General features: G+C 37.7%; 1 non-coding gene and 1 pseudogene across 1 annotated transcript; one reads left to right on the top strand and one right to left on the bottom strand.

Annotated features, from left to right (window-relative positions):
• Positions 1-7,161: 7,161 nt before the first annotated feature.
• Positions 7,162-7,347, bottom strand: LOC150094082 (U2 spliceosomal RNA). Its single transcript, XR_016550353.1, has one exon. It is a non-coding gene; the product is annotated as a U2 spliceosomal RNA (small nuclear RNA).
• A 3,460-nt stretch (positions 7,348-10,807) lies between these two features.
• LOC150094081 (U2 spliceosomal RNA) lies at positions 10,808-10,942 on the top strand (annotated as a pseudogene).
• The last annotated feature ends 5,404 nt before the right edge of the window (positions 10,943-16,346 follow it).

Raw genomic sequence — 16,346 nt, 5'->3', positions numbered from 1 at the left:
TTGGCATGTTTTGAGGTAAATCAATTAGTCTGAGTGCTAGGTTGGACGAAATTGTGATGTTAAATCTCTCTCCAACCAGACGCCAAACAGCTTGAGCTGTAAAGCAGTTATAAAAGAGGTGAGAGATAGTTTCGCTTTCTAGGTAGAACACACTGGTCTACTACCCATCTGTTCCATTTGGGTGTTCTATAATTTAGAGGAAGAATATTATGAGTGATTTTAAAGTTGAGTGATCTCTGAGTAGCACACAGAAAATTTAAGGTGTTGTTTTTCCAAGTGATTATATCTTCTTTGGATAAATTTTGCTTGTCCTTTAGATTTCTTACGATCTGATACATTGTTATTCTCTTATTTGAGACAATGGTTGGTTCTTGCAGGTAAGGAGAGATTGTGTTAAAGGAATTTATAATGTCCAGGTATTCTTTAGGTGGAAAAATTGCTTGAGGTCCTGAATACATTATGTTGAAAGGTTTGCAAAATCTTGTACCTAGCCAGTATTTTGTAAGACCATGAGTGATATGGAGTGGATTTCTTAATGTTTTGAAGAGTTCTTCCAAGCAGATTGCTGTTATGTATTCTGCCAACAACGGTAAGTTGAATCCACCATGATGTATTGTTCTTGTCATTATAATTCTTTTGATTTTGTCCTTCTTGTTTTTCCATAGGAAACTGAAAATAATTTTTTCACATTGATGAATAAACTCTTTAGTGGTAGAGAAAGGAGTGGCATAATATGTGATGATAGAGATCATGAGTTGTTTTATAATTTGAGCTCTGCCTGTAAAATCTAAAATGCATGAGTTCCATTTGAGTTTAATTTTTTTAAGTTTGTCAAGAATTTCTTCATGATTACCTAGAGTATTTTCATTATTGAATGTAACTCCAAGTATTTTTACTGTGGGAACAGGAGGTTTGATTTCGGGCCAGTAACCTATAGGAAGTGTGAATGTTTTACTTCATTAATTTTGGATCCTGATGCTTGAGCAAACATTTTTATGGAGTATGCAAGACCTTCTTTTGATTTTGCATTTCTTATGATTATGTTAATATCATCAGCATAAAGTAGAACTTTGAGTGGAGGGCTGGCTGGTTGTGGTAGCAGGACACCTTTAATATCTGAATTTTCTCTAATCAGGTTTGCTAGAATTTCAATGTAAATTACATAGAGGACCAGAAATAGAGGCACCCTTGCCGTACTCCTCTTGTGATTTTAATTGGGTCAGAAAAGGTTTCACTTATTAGTATACTACTATTGATGTCATGGTAAATAGTCTTTACTATATGGAGAAAGGAATGACCTACCTTATGTTTTGTGAGAGTTTGGAACAGCAGATTATGACACACTGTCGAAGGCTTTGCTTTGATCTAGGGAGATTAATGAAGCTGCAGTTTTTTGTGTTTTAGATAGGATATGACATCCCATAGGAGGAAAATGTTATGGGTGCTTGCTCTCCCTGGGACAGCCCATGCTTGATTGCTGTTTGGGATGGTAGGGAGTACTTGTGAAAGACAGAGAGACAGGCATTTTGTTAAACTTTTGTAATCAGTATTCAGTAGCGTTATAGGTCTCCAATTTTTGATATCTTTTAAATTTCCTTTTTTAGGAATTAGGGTGATTATACCAGATTTTTGGGAATTTGTGAGATTTCCTTTGTTGATGCAAAATTCAATAACCTGAAGGAGAGCTGAACCAAGATTTGGCCAGAATATTTTGTAAAATTCAATGGGGAGACCATCAGAGCTGGGAGCGGAGTGGTTTTTGAAGGGTTTTATAGCGGTCTTAAGCTCTAGAAGAGAGAATGGTCTTTCGAGTAATTCTTTTTGATGATTGGATACTGTAAGGTTCTGAAGTAATAATTTGGGAAATAAGGATTCACCAACTATTTCAGCAGTGTATAGATGGGTGTAGTAAGATTTAAAGGCCTCAATAATGTGTTCTTTCTTTCTTGAAATGATGTTGTTATGATTGATTTCCTGTATATTTTTATTTTTTCTATCCTCTTTGATTTGAGCATAGAATGACCTGGTGAATTGATATTCAGCTGGTACATTTTTGATTCTTGACTTCAGAAGTTGAGTTTTGATATCTTCTTGTTCCAATGAAATTATTTGGTTTCTGTAGTTTTGGATGGCCTGTTGAATTTGAGGGATGTTGATGTTATTGCTACCATGTTGAAATAGGTATATAAATCTATAGAGTTGTTTTATTTTAGATCTAGTATTTTGCATTATTTTTTAGAAATTTCTTGTAATTTGCATTTGCAGGATGTTTTTACATTCTCCCACCATTCAGCTTTTTCCTCAATGGTACTTTTTTCATTTGTTGTACAATTAGATAGTTAATTTCTTTCTTTATATTTTCTTCTTCCAGGAGTTGGGGATTGCATCGCCAATATCCAGAGCCGAAGAAAGATTCAGAGGAAAAGAGTAAGTGATAACTATGTGGTCTGATATCTTCATCTTATTGGTTGTATTGTCTACAATGTTTTGTTTTAAGGAAGAAGCTGTTAGGTTTTCAGAGATATAGAGGTGATCAAGTCTTGTGTTAACTCCTCTACTAGAAATCCAAGTGGAGCAGTTTTTATCTGGGTATAGGAAATTCCACTTGTCAATGAGATTGTATTCAAAACAAATTTCTGCTAATTGTAGTTTCGCATAATCTCCTTGATTAGGATCACCTCCTACTTTATCTTGAGATATATCCATGACGAAATTAAAACCTCCACCCATGATCATTTCAACAGGACCACGTAGGTAGGGAGGAAGAATTTTTAAGAAGTTTTTTATTTCTGATTGGACAGGAGGAGCATAGATATTAACCAATTTAAGACTATTGTTATTTATTTTGATGTTGACTACAATAATTCTTCCTTCCTGATCTGTGGTGTTACCCAGTAATCATTTCTGTATTAGAGTGGAAAAGCTCTAGGTTTAAGGGTAAACTTGATATTTATATTAAAAAAAATTTGATACAAGAAAATTTTGACTAAACATGCATTTCATGGAGTGGTGTAATAGACCATCTCTGTGAGGTTGCAGTGTGACCTTTGGAATTGAAAGAAACTTATGAGTGAATTTTAAAATAGACAAGTACTGTAGCGGAAAAAACAATCTCAGAATGGAACGTCATTAGCAATTTTTTCTATTTAGTTAGGTGAAAATGAGTTCAAATGACTTTTTAATTTAACATTCTCATCTAGGGGAGCCATAATAGTGCTTCTTCAAGAAGACAGGGACATAACTTTCTAATAATGATTATAAATGAAAGATTTTTTTCCTTGGTTTTAAATGCATTAATTTTAAGAAAATTAAAAAATGTTTTTTCTTCTTTTTTTGGTCTGATGCCCTCAGAACTATTTGTGACACTGGTTGTTGTTCTTGTTGTTTTAGGACCTGTATACGCTTGGAGTTGAGTCTTCGTGTCTTCTGGTATGACTATTGGTTGTTGTAAGAGATTTGCATTTTCTTTGTAGACTTTAAGTGAATTTTTAACATGTATTTTAAGTCGTAGTATTCGTTAGCCAAGTAATTAATTTTTACAGTTGATAATCTTTCAAATGGCGCTTGGAATTTTTGTAAATGTTTCATGGTCTGTTCATAATGTTCATGAAAATATTTAATAGTTTGGGGTAGTACTGTGACATTGTTGGTTAAGATCTTATTACAGAAAACACCTGATTCTTTAGATTTTTGTTTAATGATGTCTACAATAGATTTGTAGTAACGTTCTAGGCAGAGAGCTTCCATGTGGGTTTCCGGGTTGACCTCCAATCAGTGGTTTCAGTTGTTTTCATTAGACATTCCTGTTGTTAGGATTCTGTTATATCTGTTATCTATTAGATATCTGTTATATCAGACTCTTTTTCGGGTTCTTCATCGGATATCATCTGATTACTGTTTAGGTTATCAGTCTCCATTCCCTCATCACCTGTGGATTCTTCACTTTCTGAGTACCAATTTCTTTCGAGTTGACATGAAGTGGGGACTGTTAATGTTTTTTGTTGAATTCCTTGTGTTCCTAGGGATTTATCTTGAGATTTTTCAGGTTTCATTTTGTCAGTCAAGGTAGAAATTTCTTGTCCTTTAACTTCCTTTAAGCTTACCTTAGGAGACTAAAATTTTTTTGTTGAAGTGGTTTATGGAGATATACTTTTTTCCTTGTTTTCGAGGTTTGAATGCTGTGAATCATTTTGTGTTTCTGAAGATTCCTTTTTGTCAGATATGGTAGAAGGAAGACTTATTTGGTTAACTTCCATGTCTGTATTTTCTGTAGAAGTAGGTGTTGAAAGTAACAATTTTTTGGTTAGAGTAACTTGGGCATTCGAGGTGGAATTTTTGTTGGATGGAGGAAGGACCGTTCAGCTGGTCATTTTCACTGTTTGGATTTTTAATCGAGGAAGGAAGAGGTGGGAACTATTCCAAGGAGACTGCTAGCGTTTTTTTTTAGACTCTGATATTTTTTGTTGTCCAGGTTCCCACAATTGATATATGGTTCATTGCAATCCAGTTATGAGTGCCCAATGGTGGAACAGTTACCACATCTATTTAGTGGAGAGTCTTTTGCAGGGTGCCCTTCTTGCTGGCATCTACTGCACAGTCTTGTCATCTCTTGATCATTATTCATTAAAGTGTGACCTTTAATTGTAATGAAGTTTGGAATAGTTTTCTTCATGAGTAATTTTATATAGATCTTGTCACCTTGATCTATGGTTGGATATTTACTAAAGTGGCTGCAATCTATTGCAGCCAATTTAGTACACTTGAAATGTCACTTTTAATGTGTGGCCATCAATTTCTGATGGTAACTTTCATAAATAGACAAAGTTCACCCCACTGCCGCCAATCGTGATGGGGAAGAACTTTCCCTTTCCCAGCACCAGTGGTGTTTCCATAAGTTTATCCTTTGAAATAAGATTGTTGGTGGTGACTTCATAGAGACCTTTTGAGAAGTCCCAACTGTTGATATTCCTAATGCTGTTCATTCCTACTATATCAACCAAGGCATCTACAATAATATCTGGTTGTAATGAATTTTTAAAGGTGTACCTGAGAGTCAGTCAGTTCATGGCAAACAATAAACTAGAAAGTTTATTGTTTGCCATGACTTGTTGTTAAACGTTAGTCAGAACAGATACCAGTTTGTCTTAACTGCTTTATAGAAGACAGCAACTTCAAAGAACAGATACTACTTGTTTAAAGCAGTGTAGGGTAGTCCAACCTTTTAATAGGCGGTGGTACTTTCGATGTTACGTTGGGATATGATGAAATCTCACTTGGTCTGTGCTTTATATACGTTTGGCCCTAACTGTGTAGATCACACGGTCACCACTGGTCTTCATTGCAGGTGGAACCTCCTGGCTATATCCTCTAACACGAATTGGGCAGATGGGGTAAAGGTAACAATCTGAAAAATGAGTGCAATGCAAGAACTTCAATCACCTCTATAATACAATAGATTTTATCTTTGCCCCAGTCTGTGGTTTTGGTCCTAAAGGACTCTGTAGAGACTGTTAAAATAACAGCTACTACACTTATAATTAGTCTCTCAGCCTTAAAATATCTTGGTTCCCACAGGGACCCACACAGATATCAAAGCTGACAAGAACTGAAAATGCACAACAGATACTATATTTTGATCTTAGCCATAAGGCCGAGAAGCAATAACGCTAATTGGTCAGAAAAAAGCAGGTCATCGCCTGGGATGACCGCACGTGGGAGGTGTGGTATGATTCGTTGAGGAATCCTCGGGAAGATGGTTCTTTGGTTGCTGTGATCATTAGAAAAGCGGGCTCGACCTGGGTCCTAAAGTTGTGTGTAGTGATGCTAGTGGAGCCCTTGTAAACAGAACCCAGTCGTTCAGAAACGATATCTATAGCAAAACCCAACTTGGTGGACAACAAATCAACCCTGAAGACACTTCCCCACCTCTTGTTAGACATGGGGGTGTGTGGGTGCAATACAGGAAGTGGGCTCGACCCAGGTCCTCAAGTTGTTGCATTCATTTTGTGGAAGACATGGAGAAGCAAGTGGAGCCCTTGTTATTAGCCATGGGGTTGGGTATGATGCAATTCAGGTCCTTCTTCATAGACATGAGACCCATGCAATACAAGCCATTTAATTAGATATGGAGTGGGTGCAATACAGGAACCGGGCTCGACCTGTGTCCTAAATCATTATGGGGTGATGCAAGTGGAGCCCTTGTTATTAGACATGGGGTTGTGTATGGTGCAATTGAGGTCCTTCTTCATAATAGACATGAGTCCTATGCAATAAAAACCATGTTCTTATTAGACGTGGAAGTGCAATAAAGATCCTTCTTGATAGACACTGGGTGGTTGCAATACAGGAACTGGGCTGAAGCCGGGCCCTAAAGCATTGCATGGAAGATGTGGTGATGCAAGTGGAGTCCTTCTTATTTGAAAAGCGGTTGTGTATGGTGCAATTGAGTTGCTTCTTATTACACATGGGTGTGCAATACAGATCCTTCTTAAACGACACATTTTGCAATTGATGTCCTTTTTCATTGACATGAGATCCGTGCAATACAAGCCATTCTTATATTATACAAATGTCAGACATCTTCCATAACAAGTGCCATTCTCCCCCAGGGACTACGGACTACATACTCTATGATAAAACACGATCATTCAATTACTCACTACACAAAAAAAATCGCCACCTTACCTAGAGCAGTGCAATTCACTATTTTTTTTATTTTGGTCTTTTCAGGGTGCAGCGATATAACATGGTGCACCTGTTATATGTGACGTGATGCTCAAACATTTGTGGTGTATGTGGAATAGCTGCTTTTCCTGTTGGAGGTACCGGGATCGACCTGGGTTCTAGGGTTCACCATGCAGAAGATTACAGCTTCTTTCGTTTTTCTGAACGAGTGATGTGCTAGCGCAATTAGTGGGTTTATCGCAGTATAATGCATTTATGTGACCCTGGAGGTAGTGCCATTCCAAGGCAACTCATGGTAGAGGTGAAGCAAGTTCCAAGCCCACCTTGCAAAAAAAGCACATGGATATCATGTTGGAGGAAGTGGGCTCGACTTGGGTCCTAACCCCCCTACCCCACCCCATGCCGAAGTGGCTCTAAAGTGGCTCTGATCTGTAGAGGTGCTACCAATACAATTAGAATGATTTCTTTTTGATTCGAGTATAATGAGCTGACTCTGTAGGTAGTGCAATACCAGAGCAACTCGTGGCAGAGATGGAACAAGCTCCAACCATTCCGCCATCTTCCAAAATTCAGTTTAACATCTTGGGGCTTGAATCGTACCCATATCAGATGTTCAGCTGATAAGAACAGATCAGACTAGTACCGATCACTTTGTGAATGTATTTACCCAGTCATCATTTCTGTTCAAGAGCTAAAAAGCTCTTTGTGAAATGTGGGAAAACTGTTGAGAATTCTCAAATCCTCTGACCTGACTTTTTAGCCTGTACCTGCATTATGTGGAGTGGCAAGAAAAGCCACCACCACGAGGTAAGATAAATATGACCTATAACTTTAAAAAGAACTATAACAACTTTATCAACTAACAGTCTCTGTATACTACTTCATTGACTGTCCCTGCTATTAGCGAAAAAAGGAAAAAAAATTGACCTGTTGTCTGGAGGACCATGAGTAGCAGCTCAAGAAAACAGGGACATGGAAAATTAAAATTAAATTTAGCAAACAAGTTTAAAGTTAACTTTTACATAGTTACAATTTAGCACCTTTAACAAGAAAGAAGACTTTAAAATAAGAAATTAATAGAAGAAATCTGTACTGTTCTGTTTCTTTTTATATTTTTTCTTAACTTGATCAGAACTTTTAGAAACGTCAGTTTCTCCACTGGTTGATCTAGGTCTCCTAGCACCCACTTTTTCTGAATCTTGAACAGCCATGTCATCGACAATGACTGAACACTGTTTCATTAACTTTATTTTATTATTATTTTTTATTACATTCTAAGACTATTGTGTTGTTACAAAATTCATCTGACTTTTGTATCTCTGAGCATCTTACATTGTCGGGTTAAAATTTCAATGTCTTCATCTGGATTAGGATTGTTAAACATATCTTCTAATATTGATGAATAATCTTCTCTAATAGGGTCTGGATCTGAAATATTACTTGACTTTTGGTTAACTTTTAATGTAGTCTTTTTTTAGAGAGTCTATAACCATCGTTGTAGAAGAAAGAATTCCTTCTTCTCTATAGTAGACAGACTCGTTCCTTCTTCCTCTCCCTTAGAAAACTTCTTGCCTAAAGTATACTACACTTTGATCTTAGCCAAAAGGCCAAGAAGCGATAACAACCATTGGTCCGAAAAAAGAGAGTCATCACCGGGGATGACCGAACGTGGGTGGTGTGGTATAATTCGTTGAGGAATCCTCAGGAAGACATCCCATGCAATACAAACCATTTTCATCTCTAATAACAATGGTTTGTTTAGGTTAGAGGGACCTCAACTGCACCGTAACAACCCCATGTCTAATAAGAAGGGCTCACTTTGCATTACCCCATCTTTCATGCAATGATTTAGGACCCAGGTCGAGCCTGCTTCTTTTAGTGCCCCCCCTAATTAAATGGCTTGTTTTCCATGTGTCTCATGTCTATGAAGAAGGACCTGAATTGCACCATACCCAACCCCATGTCTAATAAGAAAGGCTCCGCTTGCATTACCACGTCTTCCATGCAATGAGTGCAACAATTTTAGGACCCCACTTCCTGTATTGAACCCACACACCCCCATGTCTAATAAGAGGCGGGTTGCCATGAGGGTTGAGTTGTTGTCCACCAAGTTGGGTTTTGCTATAGATATCGTTCCTGATGCAAGGGCTCCACTTGCATCACCATGTCTACATGCAACTTTAGGACCCGGGTCAAGCCTGCTTGCTCTAATGATTACAGGAACCAAACAACCGTCTTCCCACAGATTCCTCAACGAATCATACCACACTACCCATGTGCGGTCATCCTTGGCGACGATCCCCTTTTTTCGGACCAATGATCGTTATCACTTCTCAGCCTTTTGGCTAGGAGAACCTAAAAGAGAGCTGCGGACTATGGGCAGTTTGTAGTATCTGTTCTTAGAAGCTTAAGAGCTACACGTAGCACCTGTTCTGCAATGTGAAAATCGAATACGGACTCCACCAGAATTTCACGAACTTGACCGACCAGCATAGATAAAATAAACCCCACATGGGAGAAAGTACAAACACTTGTCGGTGGGAATAGTTAGGCCGCTGGTTTTTGATTATGCCCTCCATTCTACCACATGTACAGACCCTCGGATTTGAGATTGACGCCACAATACCGGCAAGGGCGATAGCTAAAGCCATAGCAGACAGCATCGGCACAGGAAACATGTTTGGTGTTACACCTTATGGCAGAGGAAGATATCAAGTGGTGGCTAAAAATATGGAGACGAATGAAAAACTACTCCTAGGCTTTTACTATGGAAAAACCTAAGTATCTCCCTTCTTGGTTAGGAGCATTATGAAAACACTCAGGATAGAGAGATTCCCATTAGAATGTGCTGAGAACGATGAAATCATCTGCAGCATCTTCTCAAAGTGGGGTGTAGTACAAGAGGTCCAGATACACAACGATGTCGACAATCTCGAATGAAAGTCGGGAGAGGTAACCATCTCTCTCTCGAGATGAAATCCGAAGTCCGAAATTTTTTCCTCATTGGATCTGCCAGGGTTATGATTAACTACCCCGGGGTGAAGAAACAATGCTTCCGATGCGGAGCATTCGATCATCTAGGAGCAAACTGCCGAAAATCGAAATGCAAAAATTGTCTTTCAGCAGACCACACCCTCACCACACCCATTAGCAGAAAAAAACTCAACAGTAGAAAGAGAAGCAACCAACGCTAACTTAGAAGCACCACAATCTGATGCAACAGAAAAAATGGAGACCACAATAGAAAATTTAGACGAAATTGAAGAAGAAACCACATCAGAACTGAAAAGTGAACCAAGCGAGGAGCGAGAAATAGAACTTGCTTATGATATCACAATTGGAGCTGTAATTTTAAAAAAACTATCCAGGATCCCAACATGCAAAAAACGGATTTTTCAAACTAATGATTGAAATAGGGGAACCGTCGTTTGTACTCCCAAATAACAGCACAGGTTTCAAATGGGGGAGACTCTCCCTTGATGACATAACTAAAGCCACTGTGCATCAACTAAAAGAGTTCCTTGAACTAAACAACTGCAGAAACATCTTTTTTGCAAAATGCTAAATTCATTGACACAGCACGAGATACAGACCCACGGATTCTGATGGAATATGCCAAAAAACTTTCAAAGAAGAAATAAAAAAGGCCTCTCTTTCAAATTTTGTTTATATCTAGTCCACATAGGAGGGAGCTGACCTCAGAACCCGAGCGGCGAAGGCCTACGCCGTGGAAGTGCTCCTTGTGGGCTGCATCACTCTTGCCAAGCCTTCTCCCCTTCCTTCAAGTTCCAATCTGAATTATCTATTTTCTGTATATGTATGTGTAAGTGTATGTGTATATATGAGTCCTCTTTCATTTCTTTTTTCCCACTTTCTTCAGACAACCACCTGAAGAGGTGACTGACCAGGGAAAGCTGAAAAAGAAAGGATGGAGGGAGGAAATGTCAGAGATCTGCTTGGTGCTTGCAATTAAGTGAGGCCAAGTAGATCGACTGAAGCCTCTTTAACTACCTACTACTATCAACTCTACCTTTTCTCCTCCTCTCTTACTAACAAGCTGGCTCTCAGCACAACTTTATGACTCTAAAAGGGCCAATGATCAGAAGATATGAACTCCCATTCTATCGCTTCTTGGCCTGTTGGCTAAGATCAAAGTGTAGTATCTGTGAATTTTAAGTTCATGTCAGCTTTGATATCTGTGTGGGTCCCTGTGGGAACCAAGATATTTTATAGCTGAGCGGCTAATAGAAGGTGTAGTATCAGTTATTTGGCAGTTCTATATGTCCTTTAGGACCAAAACCCCAGACTGGGGCAAAGATAAACTCTATTTTATTCCAGAGGTGATTGAAGTTCTTGCATTGCACTGGTCTTCCAGCTTGTAACTTTTACCCTTCTACACAATTCGTCTTAGAGGATATAGCCACCAGACTCAACCTGCAATTATGACCAGTGATGGTCATATGATCATACAATGAGGGCCAAAGGTTTACAAAGCTTTACACAGTACCACCGTCTATTACAATGTTGGACTGCCATACACTGCACCAACTTTATAGTATCTGGTCTTTGAAGTTGCAGTCGTCTATAAAGCAGTTAAGAATAAAAAGTAGTATCTCTTCTTTGAATTTGCTGTCTTTTATAAAGCCAGTTAAGACTAACAAGTAGTATCTGTTTTGACTACCTTTTAACAACAAGTCATGGCAAACAACAAACTAAATATAGACATAACCATCAGATTCTCTTTTAAAAAGGAATTTCAGCCTGATTTAATTGTTGATGCTATAGTAAATGTTATTTGAGATGACAATCTTAAAAACCTTAAGAATATTAACTGTTGGAATTTTCTGAAAGGCTTATATGAATTTACTTCCAAGACTTACAACATTAAAGAAAAACTTATGGAAGAAGGTATTGTTTTAGCAGGTGAAAGGTTTTCCCCACTACCGTTGGCGGCAGTGGCGTGAAATTCATTTACTTAAGGAAAATTCCAGCTGAAATTAAGGATGAAACAATTCACAACATTTTTGAAGAGTTTGGGCCAGTATTATCTGTGATCCGTCCCCACATCCCGAAATATCCACAAATTGAACAGGGTAACAAAATATACATAAAAATGAAAATGAACGAAGCTATTCCAAATTTTGTAACTATCAGTAACTACACAGTAATGGTCAACTATCAGGGAATGACCAGACTGTGTAGCAGATGCAAACAAGAAGGTCATACCGCTAGAGACTGCTCTTTGAAAAAATGCGGTAATTGCACCACAATTGGTCACTCCCAAGTAACTTGTAAAGACCCATGTAAGCCGTGTGGTGATCCTTCCCACAGTAAATTCCAATGTCCAAAAATTAACAATAACTTTACAGTGTCTTTAGACGACTTTCCTCCTATAAATCCTACAAAAGAAGATATCCCTATTCAGCTTACACCCAAAAGTTCTCCTTCTACTTTAGATGAGAAGTTTTCTAAGGTAGAGGAAGAAGGAACAAATCTGTTTACTATAGAGGAAGAAGGAATTCTTTCTTCTACACCGATGGTTATAGACTCTCCAAAACACACTACATTAAAAGTTAACCACAAAGTTAATATCACATTTGTTAAACTACCTTGCTTTAATCTAAATTTAATTTTTCATGTCCCTGTTCTCTTGAGTGGCTGCAATGCACTCCTCTCTGGACAACAAGGTCAATTCGTTTCCTTTTTTAACCACTAGCAAGGTCAGTCAATGAAGTAATGTACAGAGACTGCGAATTGTATAATGTTCTTACTGATTTCTCAAAGTTTAGGTTAATCTAAAGTTTTTTTATTGTTACCTCGTGGATTTGGTTCTCCTGCCACTTCACGAATAGCAGGTATAGGCAAAATGTTAGGTCTAGGGATTATAGAATCCTTTTTCTAAAAGTTTACCCACATTTCAAAACAGCTTTTTAACTCTTGAACAGAAATGATGACTGGGTAAATTCATTCACCAAAGTGATTGGTACTCGTCTGATATGTGAATTTTCAGTTCTTATCAGCTTTGATATCTGTGTGGGTTCCTATGGGAACCAAGATATTTTAAAACTGAGGGACTAATAGAAAGTGTAGTACCTGTTATTTAACAGTCTCTACATAGTCCTTCAGGACCAAAACCTTGGACTAGGGCAAAGATAAACTTTATTTTATTCCAGAGGTGATTGAAGTTCTCGCATTGCACTGGTCTTCCAGCTTGTAAACTTTACCCACTCTACACAATTCCTATTAGAGGATATAGCTGGCAGGCTCCACCTGCAAGGAAGACTAGTAGTGACCATGTGATCTACACAGTTAGGGCTAGAGGTTTACAAGCTTAGACCAAGTGAGAACTCATCACTCCCCACCATAACATCCACAGTTGTACCACCTCTGATAAGGTATGAACTGCCCAACACTTAGGTAGGATCTGTTCTTAATATTTTTATTGCTACAAGACTAAAGATTTATGTAGCATCTGTGCTTACCATATATTGCTGCCTTGACTAAAAAGTAGTATCTGTTCTTACAAGAAAAGGCAAAATGGCAAAACTTGATAGAGACTTACTATCAGATACAGCCTAAAAAAGCAGTTCAGCCTGAATCCATCGCTGAAGCTTTAGTGGATATTGTAGATGTTAGCAGTATCAAGAATATAAACTGCTAGAATTTCCAGAAAGGACTATATGAAGTTACCACCAACAACCACAATGCAAAAGACATTCTCTTAGAAACTCCAATTGTGCTTGAAAATGAAAAGTTTTTTCCCATCACCATAAGTGGTGGAGGACTAAAAATTGTTTACTTAAGAAAACTCCTGGGCAGAAATACATGACCTAACTTTATAGACAACTTTCCAAGAATTCGGCCAAGTCCTAACTCTGGTCTGAAGTAGTTTTACAAAGTATCCCAGAATTGAACAGGGAGATAAAATATACATGAAAATTATAATGAAAACACCAATTCCTAATTTTGTTACCATCGAGGGTTGTTCTATAATGATCAACTATTCAGGAATGACAAGACTTTGTAGTAGATTCCAACAGAATAACCACTCTGCAAAGGATTGTCCGATGAACAAATGTGGCAATTGTGCTAAAATAGGTCATTCACGGTTGTCTTGCTCTGAACCCTGCAATCAATGTAGAGACCTTACACATCGAAAATTTCAGTGTCAAAAGTCCAAAAAGATTCCAGTCTCTTTAGCAGAATTTCCAACTCTTTCTTCTATTAAGACTAATTCAATCAAAGAAGTTAAAAGTAAGAACAACTCTCCTTCACATAATGAAAAGGTGATCACAGATATACAAGTGAAACCAAAAGTATTAAACCTGGGAAAATAAAATAAAATCACCTCTTGTACATCTAAAACAACTGTTGGAGAACCTACACAGACGATAACAGAGGAAGATATAATTAAAAGGAGCAGAAAAAAGTTCTGTACACAAAATAGTTTTAACTCCATTGTATACGTCTTCAGAAATTACTAATAAAGAAGTTAAAGAAAAAGAAATTTCTACCTGGACTGACAAAAAGAAACCTGAAAGATCTCAAGACAAATCCTTAGGAATCCAAGAAATTCAACAAAAAACATTAACGGTTCCCTCTTCATGTCAACCCCAAAGAAATTGGTGCTCTGACAATGAAGAATCGTCAAGTGATGAGGGAATGGAGACTGACAATATTAACAGTAACCAGTTGATATGCGATGAAAAACCCCATAAATAATCTGATGTAACAGATATAATCTCGACAACAGGAATGTCCAAAGAAAACATTGCAAACCCCAGTTTAGAATTCAACACAGATACCCACATGGAAGCTCTCTGTCTAGAACGCTGCTATAAATCTATAGTAGACATCATTAAACTAAAATCTAAAGAATTGGATTGTTTCTGTAATAGGATCATAACTAGCAAATCCACAATACTACCCCAGCCTATTATATATTGTCAAGAATATTATGAAACTACCATGAAACAATTACCAAAAGTCCATACCTCATATGAAATATTTCCAACTGCAAAGATTAATGACTTGGCTGACAAATATTACATCTTACAGCACATGTTAAAAAATTTACTCAAAGCCTAAAAAGAAAATGCAAACCTAGCTGAACAACCCATGCCTACAAAGAAAATGCAAACCTAGCTGAACAACCCATAGTTAAACCAGAAGCTATGAGCAACCAACACTCAGAGTATACAGGTCCTAAAAGAACAGGAACAGCAAACACTGTCACAAATAGGTCTGACGCATCAGACCAAAAAAAGAAGAAACATTTTTAAAATGTACCTAAGATATGATCTTAAAAAAAACCTTTTCAGATATAATTATTATAGACAAGTTATGTTCCTGTGTTCTTGAGGAAGCTCTATTATGGCTCCCATAGACAACAGTCTTTAACATGTTCATTGCCAATCACGCGATATTGCGCGATGCTAGTTTTCACCAAACGGCAGATCATGTGTTATCTTCTGGACGTCGCTAATAAATAAAAAAGTAAAAAAAATTTGCCCACCTCACGAAATTCCAATTTTCAGCTTGGCAATGAAAGTGTTAAATTAACAAGTCATTTGAACTCATTTATCACCTGACTAAATAGCAAAATAGCCATTGACGTTCCATTCTGAGGTTGTTATTTGCTAAAGTACTTATCGATTTTTAAAGCTCACATGTAAGATTCTTAGAAATCAAAAGGTTACACTGCAACCTCATGGATGTGGTCTAGTTCACCAATCAATAAAACAAATGTTTAGTCAAAATTTTCTTATATGAAAATTACTAGTATATACAGGGTGGTCAGGATAATTTGACAGTTTCGTAAGGAAAAAGAAAATCTTCTTTGTATCTATTAAATTTAATGAATTGACAAAAAACATTACAGGCAGAGTTAATTACAATACTATCAACAAGATTTACTCAAAATAACCACCATTAGCATCGATCACAGCTTCAATTCTGCTTCGGAACCTCGAACAAGCTGATGCTACAGTCTCCCTGGGAAGGGCTGCAAAAACTGTTTTAATTTTATCCATTAACTGGGCTTTTGTATTACTGGAAGTGCGATTGGTGTCTTTTTCAACTGCGTCCCATACAAAATAATCCATGGGGTTACGGTCTGTGGAGTTTGGAGGCCAAACATTTGGACTGGTGAAGTCGTAGAAATTTTCAGACAACCATTTTTGACTTTTCCCAGAGGTGTGGCAAGGGGCCGAATCCTGCTGCCATACATACGGCCTACCATTGGCTACCGTTGTTATCCAGGGCTTGACTACAGTTAGCAACTCCACGAACAAAGCCCGAATTCCAATGCCAGGGTTCTTCAACACCTGTTCCTGCAGATTTGCGAGGAATTCTGCTGTACGAACGCAACCAGATCGTCTGCTAGGGATCTTTCTTCTTGCTACATCCTCGTAGTCACCATTGCAAGTCTCTAGTTCATGCCTGATTGTTTTTACTGTATTCAGGGAGCATTGGGCAGCAGTCGTAATATCCTTATTTTGATGGCGGGCACGAATCATCATGATACAAGTTATTCTCTTCCATGATTCAGGTGGGTTCCAGCTATCCATCCTTTCTGACATCTTGTATATCAATGAAGAAGGGTCCAAACTTTTAAATGAAGAGAAGTGTGTGTTAATACATGTAACTTACGGAAAACTATA

Source organism: Typopeltis vanoorti, chromosome 23, assembly GCF_054136105.1.
Source record: "Typopeltis vanoorti isolate ZY-2024b chromosome 23, IOZ_Tvanoo_1.0, whole genome shotgun sequence".
NCBI lineage: Eukaryota > Metazoa > Arthropoda > Arachnida > Uropygi > Thelyphonidae > Typopeltis > Typopeltis vanoorti.
This window is presented reverse-complemented; position numbering and strand designations above follow the sequence as displayed.